The sequence below is a fragment of the Arachis duranensis genome, chromosome 1 (genome assembly GCF_000817695.3).
Source record: "Arachis duranensis cultivar V14167 chromosome 1, aradu.V14167.gnm2.J7QH, whole genome shotgun sequence".
In the NCBI taxonomy this organism is placed as follows: Eukaryota; Viridiplantae; Streptophyta; class Magnoliopsida; order Fabales; family Fabaceae; genus Arachis; species Arachis duranensis.
This window is the reverse complement of record NC_029772.3, coordinates 58,508,915-58,518,139: the sequence shown is the minus strand read 5'-3', so window position 1 is coordinate 58,518,139 and position 9,225 is coordinate 58,508,915. Positions and strand designations below refer to the sequence as shown.

At 39.9% G+C, this 9,225-nt stretch overlaps 1 non-coding gene across 1 annotated transcript; it reads left to right on the top strand.

Annotated features, from left to right (window-relative positions):
• Positions 1 to 8,637: 8,637 nt before the first annotated feature.
• On the top strand, positions 8,638 to 8,745 carry LOC127742814 (small nucleolar RNA R71). Its single transcript, XR_008004207.1, has one exon. It is a non-coding gene; the product is annotated as a small nucleolar RNA R71 (small nucleolar RNA).
• Positions 8,746 to 9,225: the final 480 nt, after the last annotated feature.

Below are 9,225 nucleotides of genomic sequence, written 5' to 3'. Positions count from 1 at the left end.
CTTGAGTCTAGAGTTGAAGAGTAGAACCTTCTGGCCCGATTCAAAGACTCTGGAAGATATTCTCCTGTCATGCCACCTCTTGGCTCTCTCTTTATAGATTTTTACATTTTCGAATGCAGCAAGTCAGAATTCATCCAACCCATTCAGCTGGAGTAACCTTTTTTCTCCTGCTGCCTTAGCATCAAGGTTGAGAAATCTGGTTACCCAGCAGACTTTGTGTTACAGTTTCACTGGAAAATGGCATGTCTTCCCATAAACCAATTGATATGGTGACGTTCCTATAGGAGTCTTGAAAGCCGTCCTGTAAGCCTAGAGAGCATCATCAAGTTTCGTTGCCCAATCCTTTCAAGAGCTGCTCACGGTTCATTCCAGAATTCTTTTTTGTTCCCTGTTGGATACCTCAACTTCTCAATTTGTCTGTGGGTAATATGGGGTTGCCACTTTATGGCGAATGCCATAAAGGTGCAGAATAAAGTCAAGCTGTCTGTTGCAGAAATGACTACCTCCATCACTAATTAGTGTCTGTGGGATACCGAACCTGCTAAAGATATATTTTCGGAGGAACTTCATCAATACTCTGGCATCATTAGTGGGTGATGAGACTACCTCAACCCACTTAGACAAGTATTCCACTGCCACAAGGATGTACGTGTTTGAGAATGAAAGTGGGAAAGGTCCCATGAAATCTATTCCACACACATCAAACACGTCAATCTCTAGGATCCCTTGCTGAGGCATGTCGTGACTATAAGGGAGGTTGCCAGCCTGCTAGCAACTGTCATAGATACAGACAAACTCTCGGGCATCCTTAAAGAGTGTTGGCCAGTAAAAGCCACTCTGAAGGACCTTGGTGGCTGTTCGCTTACCTGCAAAGTGTCCTCCACAGTCTGAGCCATGGCAATGCCATAGGATTCTCTGTCCTTCATCTTCAGACACACACTAGTGGATTATATCGTCTGAGCATCTCTTGAAGAGATATGGTTCATCCCACAAGTAGTACTTTGCATCATGTATGAGTTTTCAAGCTTGCTGTCTACTGTATTCCTTGGGGATGAACTTTATGGCCTTGTAGTTTGCAATGTCTGCAAACCAAGGTGCTGTCCGAATTGTAAAAAGTTGCTCATCAGGAAAGGTTTCAGATATCTCAGTAGAGGGAGGGAAAGTCCCTGCTACTGGTTCAATCCTAGAAAAGTGGCCAGCCACTTGATTTTCTGATCCTTTTCTATCTCTGATTTCAATATAAAACTCTTGTAGGAGTAGCATCCATCTTATCAGCCTTGGCTTAGAATCCTGCTTGGTGAGAATGTATTTGAGAGCAATATGGTCAGTGTAGATAATGACCTTAAACCATATTAGATAAGATCTGAACTTGTTAATGGCATAAACCACTGCAAGAAATTCCTTCTCTGTGGTAGTATAATTCTTCTGTGCGTCATTTAGAACATGATAAGCATAATAAATGACATGCAGGAGCTTGTCATGTCTCTGCCCTAGAACTCCGCCAATGGGATGGTCACTAGCATCACACATTAATTTGAATGGTAGGTCCAGTTGGGTGCAGAAATAACAGGTGCAGTGATAAGCTTGGCTTTCCGAGTTTCAAAGGCATGCAGACACTCCCTGTAAAAAACAAATGGAGTGTCAGTGGCTAATAAATTGTATAGGGGCTTTGTAATTTTCGAAAAATCCTTTATGAACCTCCTATAAAATCTTGCATGTCCTAAGAAACTTCTGATTACCTTAACATTAGTGGGTGGTGGTAATCGCTCAATTACATCCACCTTAGCTTGATCCACCTCTATCCCTTTATTTGAAATCCGATGTCCAAGAACGATTACTTTAGTTACCATGAAGTGGCATTTTTTCAAGTTTAAAACTACGTTTGTTTCTTGGCATCATCTCAGAACTAAGGCCAGGTGGTCAAGGCAGGAATCAAATGAATCTCCAAAGACAGAGAAGTCATCCATAAATATTTGAAGGAATTTCTCAACCATATCAGAGAAAATAGTGAGCATACACCTCTGAAAGGTTGCAGGTGCATTGCATAGGCCAAATGGCATTCTTCTGTAAGCAAAGACTCCATACGGACATGTGAATGCTGTCGTTTCTTGATTCTGAGGATCTACTGCAATTTGATTGTAACCTGAATAACCATCCAGGAAGTAGTAAAATGCATGCCCTGTAGTTTCTGTAGCATCTGATCTATGAATGGTAAAGGAAAATGATCCTTTCTTGTGGCGTTGTTGAGTCTCCTATAATCAATACACATGCGCCACCCTATAACTGTTCTAGTGGGAATCAGTTTATTTTTTTATTGTGAACTACTGTCATTCCCCCTTTCTTGGGTACAACTTGGGCAGGGTGATAAACCACTATTGGTTTATCTTGTGCTTACTTTAGTGGATTTTATACATTATTCTCACACTTATTCATTGAATTCGCATGTTTTACATTTAACTTCCTAATTTTGTGCTCTGATTGAAAACATGCTTCTTTGGCCTTAAATTTGCTAATTTTAATCCTCTCTTATTACCATTCGATGCCGTGATATGTTTGTTGAGTGTTTTCGGGGTTTATAGGTGGCAGGAATGGCTTAAAGGATGGAAAGGAAGCATGCAAAAGTGGAAGGAACACACGAAAATGATGTTTTGAGAAGCTGGCAGCGACGCGTACGCATGACAAAGCGTCACGTGCTGCAGATATCGAAACTCACTGTGGGCGATTTCTAAGCTCTTTTTAGCCTAGTTCCAAGCCCGAAAACACATATTAGAGGCTACAGAGTTGGGGAATCAGAGATTCACTTCTGATTCAATTCTGATTCACAGAATTTTAGATTTTAGATGTAGTTTTCTAGAGAGAGAGGCTCTCTCCTCTCTCCTCTCTCTTGGTTTTAGGGCTTTTAGGTTTATTTCTTCTCAATTTCAGAATTCTACCTTACTTCAATATAGGTTTCTTCTACTTTAATTGTTCTATTACTTGAGTTATCTATCTCTCATTGTGATTTCCTTGTTTTGTTAATTTAGTTTATGAATTATTCATGTTAGATTCAATTTCTTATTAATGCAAGTTGAGATATTTTATGTTTATTGCTTCTCCCTTCATTTGTTTTCATTGATGTTTGAAATTGGTTGTTTAGATTTTACATTCTCTCATTATTTTCCTATGCTTTTATTTTGTTCCTTCCAAGTGTTTGATAAAACTCTTGGAAGGATTTTAATTTAGATTTTTTATGTTTCTTAACTTGGATTGATTATTTAGAGACTCTTGAGTTATCAAAGGTCTTTTGTTGATTGGTAATTGAGACTTGCTAGTTAGCTTAGACTTCACTAAATCTAATCTTTGATTACGACTTGTGAACCTAAGTTGATTTTGCTCACTTGACTTTTCTTCATTGTTAGAGGTTAACTAAGTGAAAGCAAAAGGGAATTACCATCACAATTGATAATGATAATTAGGATAGGACTTCCAATTTTCAATCCTTGCTAAGAGCTTATTTAATTATTAATTTATTTTCTTGCCATTTTACTTTCTTATTCCTTATTTCAAAAAACCCAAAAATATACTTTATCATAACCAATAATAAACTACATTTCCCTGTAATTCCTTGAGAGACGCCCGAGGTTTAATACTTCGGTCAATTTTATTTGGTTTGCTTAAGTGACAAACATATTAAATTTGATTGAGGTTGAATTGTCAGTTTAGAACTATACTTGTAACGTGCTTATTTTTGTGAAAATCTTTATCGACATTTTTTCCCATCAATTTTTGGCCCCGTTGCCGGGGAATTGCAAAAGTGTACCTTATTATTGGTTATTGTAAATATTGTGAATATTTTTGCTTTTTAGTTTCTTTGTTAGTTGTTTCTAGTTTTAGGAGTTTATTTTCATTATTCCTTATTAGTTTTTGTTTTTATTTTCTTTTGTTACCATGAATTCTCACCCATTTGGCTTTGAGTTTGGTTACAATTATGTTGTAGGAAGTGGGGATTATAATGAAGACTTGGATCAAGGATGGGACAATCAAAGATGGAAAGAGCCTTTAGCTTATGATCAATCATTATGGCAACAACCTCCACCAACATACTATGAGCAAGAGCCATTCCATGATGCATACGAAGACAATGGCTATGGTGGACCCCCTTGTAGTTACCAACAAGTCCCACCATACACCTATGAACCCCCTCCTCATCATAGTTTTGAACCATAGTACTCACAAGCCCCATGTTACCAAACACTTCCATATGACCCTAATCTATATCTACCATACCAACCACCTTATGAGCCATATGAACCATACATAGAACAACCCCAATTCTAACCCAATTACTCCCAAGAACCACCACCTCAATATACACTACCACCAATGTATGAAAGATTTCAACCACAATATGATCCTAATTATGTTAGCCAAGGAACAAGAGCCACAAGATCATTTTAAGGAAGCAATGGATCAACTTCAAGCAACTATCCATCAAATGGAGCTAGAGGAAAGCCGAAAAGTACACGAAGCTCTCATGGCTAACAAATCTCAACTATGAACAAGGAGACAAAAGTGTGCTGTACAACAAGTGAAAAAGATGGAGAGTGTTAAACCACCATATCCTTATCATTATGAACCACTCTCTTATCATGAACCTTTCTCCCAAGCAACGAACCCTCATATCCACTCCAATCTCCAATGGATGACACTCTTAGTGTTCTTCTTCAAGAGCAAAGTGAGATACAAAGGACAACATATGAGTTCATAGCAACCTTGACTAAGGTAGTAGGTAATTTAGCCTTTCTGCACTTCGACACTGAAAGTACTCCATGGCTACTTGTGGAGAATCAATAGAAGAGCGCAGCATGAAGGAAAAATAGGAAACTCCGGTGGAGAATGAGGAGTGCGGCTTTGTATTGGAGTAATTGGAGGAAGCTGTAATTGTTGAAGAGGAAGAAATGGTTGAAGACTTAGGAGATGCTGAACCTCCATGGGAATCTAGAGTTGTAGAGTATTCCTCCAAGAAGCTTGAATTTGATGTTGAGGAGTCTAGTGCACAACCTCCAAGGCATGTTCCCTATGAAGAATTTGACGGAATAGATTGATAGGCAAAATTGTGATTTTTGATAGTGGCATCCATGTTCGTTCTCTCCCTGGTAATGGCGCCAAACACTTGGTGCATGATACCATGGTCCAAACATAACTTCACAACTTCGCACAACTAACCAGCAAGTGCACTGGGTCGTCCAAGTAATAAACCTTACGTGAGTAAGGATCGATCCCACAGAGATTGTTGGTATGAAGCAAGCTATGGTCACCTTGTAAATCTCAGTCAGGCGGATAATAATTAATTATTGGGATTTCGAATAATAATAAATAATAAACAAAAAATAAGGATAGAGTTACTCATGTAATTCAATGGTGGGAATTTTAGACAAGTGTATGGAGGTGCTGTGTTCCTTCTGAATCTCCGCTTTCCTACTGCTTTTATCCAATCCTTCTTACTCCTTTCCATGGCAAGCTGTATGTAGGGCATCACCGTTGTCAATGGCTACATCCCATCCTCTCAGTGAAAAAGGTCCAAATGCTCTGTCACGGCATGACTAATCATCTGTCGGTTCTCGATCATGTCGGAATAGAATCCATTGATTCTTTTGCGTTTGTCATCATGCCCAACAATCGTGAGTTTGAAGCTCGTTACAGTCATTCAATCCCTGAATCCTACTCGGAATACCACAGACAAGGTTTAGACTTTCTGGATTCTCATGAATGCCGCCATCAATTCTAGCTTATACTACAAAGATTCTGATTGAGGAATCCAAGAGATATGCGCCCGGTCTAAGGTAGAATGGAAGTGGTTGTCAGTCACGCGTTCATAGGTGAGAATGATGATGAGTGTCACGGATCATCACATTCATCATGGTGAAGTGCAACAAATAACTTTGAAAAGGAGTAAACTAAATTGAATAGAAAATAGTAGTAATTGAATTGAAACTCGAGGTACAGCAGAGCTCCACACCCTTAATCCTTAGTGTGTAGAAACTCCAACATTGAAAATACATAAGTGATGAAGGTCCAGGCATGGCCAAATGACCAGCCCCCAAAACGTGATCACAGGATCAAAAATACATCCAAGATTTGGTCAAAAGACCGAATGGTCAAAGAAACTTAGTACAATAGTAAAATATCCTATTTATATTAGACTAGCTACTAGGTTTACAAAAGTAAGTAATTTATGCAGAAATCCACTTACGGGGCCCACTTGGTGTGTGCTTGGGCTGAGCTTGAGCTTTACACGTGCAGAGGCTTCTTTTGGAGTTGAACGCCAAGTTGTAACGTGTTTTTGGTGTTCAACTCTGGTTCGTGACGTGTTTCTGGCGTTCGACTCCAGAATACAACATGGAACTAGCGTTGAGCGCCAGTTTGCGTCGTCTAATCTCGAATAAAGTTTGGAAATAGGGATCCTGTGGGGTCCACAGATCCTGAGGTGTCAAGGATTTACATCCCTGCACCAATGAGGCGTGTAAAATGCCCTCTGCATGCAATCCTGGCATTTGACGCCAGATTGATGCTTGTTTCTGGCGTTAAACGCCAGTTCTATGCTTATTTTAGGCGTTCAACGCCAGTCTGCAGCATGTTTCTGGCATTGAACGCCAGCTTTCCTCAATGTGCAATCTTGGTGTTTAAACGCCAGATTACTGCATGTTTCTGGCGTTCAACGCCAGATCCATGCTCTGTTCTGGCATTGAACGCCAGCCAGATGCTCCTTACTGGTGTTTAAATGCCAGTGAGCCCTTCCTTCAAGGTGTGCTTTTTCTTCTACTGTTTTTTATTCTATTTTTAATTGTAGTATTTATTTTGTGACTCTACATGATCATGAACCTAATAAAACATAAAAGAACAATAAAAGAAAAATAGAATTAGATAAATAAAAATTGAGTTGCCTCCCAATAAGCGCTTCTTTAATGTCACTAGCTTGACAGTGGGCTCTCATGGAGCCTCACAGGTGATCAGGTCAATGTTGTAGACTCCCAACACCAAACTTAGAGTTTGGCTGTGGCCTCACAACACCAAACTTAGAGTTTGATTGTGGGGGCTTTGTTTGACTCTGCACTGAGAGAAGCTTTTCATGCTTCTTCTCCATTGTTACAACAGAACACCCTTGGGTCTTAAACACAAGGTAGTCCCCATTCAACTGAAGGACTAATTCTCCTCTGTTAACATCTATCACAGCTCCTGCTGTGGCTAGGAAAGGTCTTCCAAGGATGATGCATTCATCCTCCTCCTTCCTATTGTCTAAGATACTAAAATCAGCAGGGATGTAAAGGCCTTCAACCTTCACTAACACGTCCTCTACCAATCCATAAGCTTGTCTTACTAACTTATCTGCCATTTGCAATGAGAATATGGCAGGTTGTACCTCAATGATCCCTAGCTTCTCCATTATAGAGAGTGGCATAAGATTTATGCCTGACCCTAGGTCACACAGAGCCTTCTCAATGGTCATGGTGCCTATGGTACAGGGTATTAAAAATTTGCCAGGATCTTGTCTCTTTTGAGATAAAGTTTGCTGAATCCATTTATCTAGTTCATTAATGAGCAAGGGAGGTTCACCTTCCCAAGTCTCATTACCAAACAATTTGGCATTCAGCTTCATGATGGCTCCTAGATATTGAGCAACTTGCTCTCTAGTTACATCTTCATCCTCTTTAGAGGAAAAATAGTATTCAGAGCTCATGAATGGTAGAAGGAGGTTTAATGGAATCTCTATGGTCTCTATATGAGCCTCATATTCCTTTAGGTCCTCAATAGGGAACTCCTTCTTGCTTGAGAGACGTCCCATGAGGTCTTCCTCGTTGGGATTCATGTGCTCTCCTTCCTCTCTAGGTTCGGCCATGTTGATTATGTCAATGGCCTTGCACTCTCTTTTTGCATTCTCTTCAGTGTTGCTTGGGAGAGTACTAGGAGAAGTTTCAGTGATTTTCTTACTCAGTTGGCCCACTTGTGCCTCCAGATTTCTAATGGAGGACCTTGTTTCACTCATGAAACTTAAAGTGGCCTTAGACAGATCAGAGACTAAGTTTGCTAAGTTAGAGGTGCTCTGCTCAGAATTCTCTATTTGTTGCTGAGAAGATGATGGATAAGGCTTGCTATTGCTGAGCCTATTTCTTCCACCATTATTAAAGCCTTGTTGAGGCTTTTGTTGATCCTTCCTTGAGAAATTTGGATGATTTCTCCGTGATGAATTATAGGTGTTTCCATAAGATTCACCCATATAATTTACCTCTGCTATTGCAGGGTTCTCAGGATCATAAGCTTCTTCTTCGGAAGATGCCTCTTTAGTACTGTTGGATACATTTTGTCATCCGCTCAGACTTTGAGAAATCATGTTGACTTACTGAGTCAACATTTTGTTCTGAGCCAATAGGCATTCAGAGCATCAATTTCAAGAACTCCCTTCCTTTGAGGCGTCCCATTACTCACGGAATTCCTCTCAGAAGTATACATGAATTGGTTGTTTGCAACCATGTCAATGAGTTTTTGAGCTTCTGCAGGCATTTTCTTTAGGTGAATGGATCTACCTGCAGAATGGTCCAGTGACATCTTAGAGAATTCAGATAGACCATAATAGAATATATCCAAAATGGTCCATTCAGAAAGCATGTCAGAAGGACACCTTTTGGTCATCTACTTGTATCTTTCCCAAGCTTCATAGAGGGATTCACCATCTTTTTGTTTGAAGGTCTGAACATCCACTCTAAGCTTGCTCAGCTTTTGAGGAGGAAAGAACTTAGCCAAGAAGGCCGCGACCAGCTTATCCCATGAGTCCAAGCTATCTTTAGGTTGCGAATCCAACCATATTCTTGCTCTGTCTCTTACAGCAAAGGGGAAAAGCATGAGCCTGTGGACTTCAGGATCTACTCCATTAGTCTTAACAGTCTCACAGATCTGCAAGAACTCAGTTAAAAACTGGTAGGGATCTTCTGATGGAAGTCCATGGAACTTGCAATTTTGTTGCAGTAGAGCAACTAGTTGAGGTTTCAGCTCAAAGTTATTTGCTCCAATAGCAGGGATTGGGATGCTTCTTCCATCAAACTTGAAAGTAGGTGTAGTATAATCACCAAGCATCCTCCTTGCATTATTATTTTTGGCTGCCATCTCCTCTTCCTTTTCGAAAATTTTTGTAAGGTTGTCTCTGGGTTATTGTAATTTAGCTTCTCTTAGTTTCCTCTTCAGAGTCCTTTC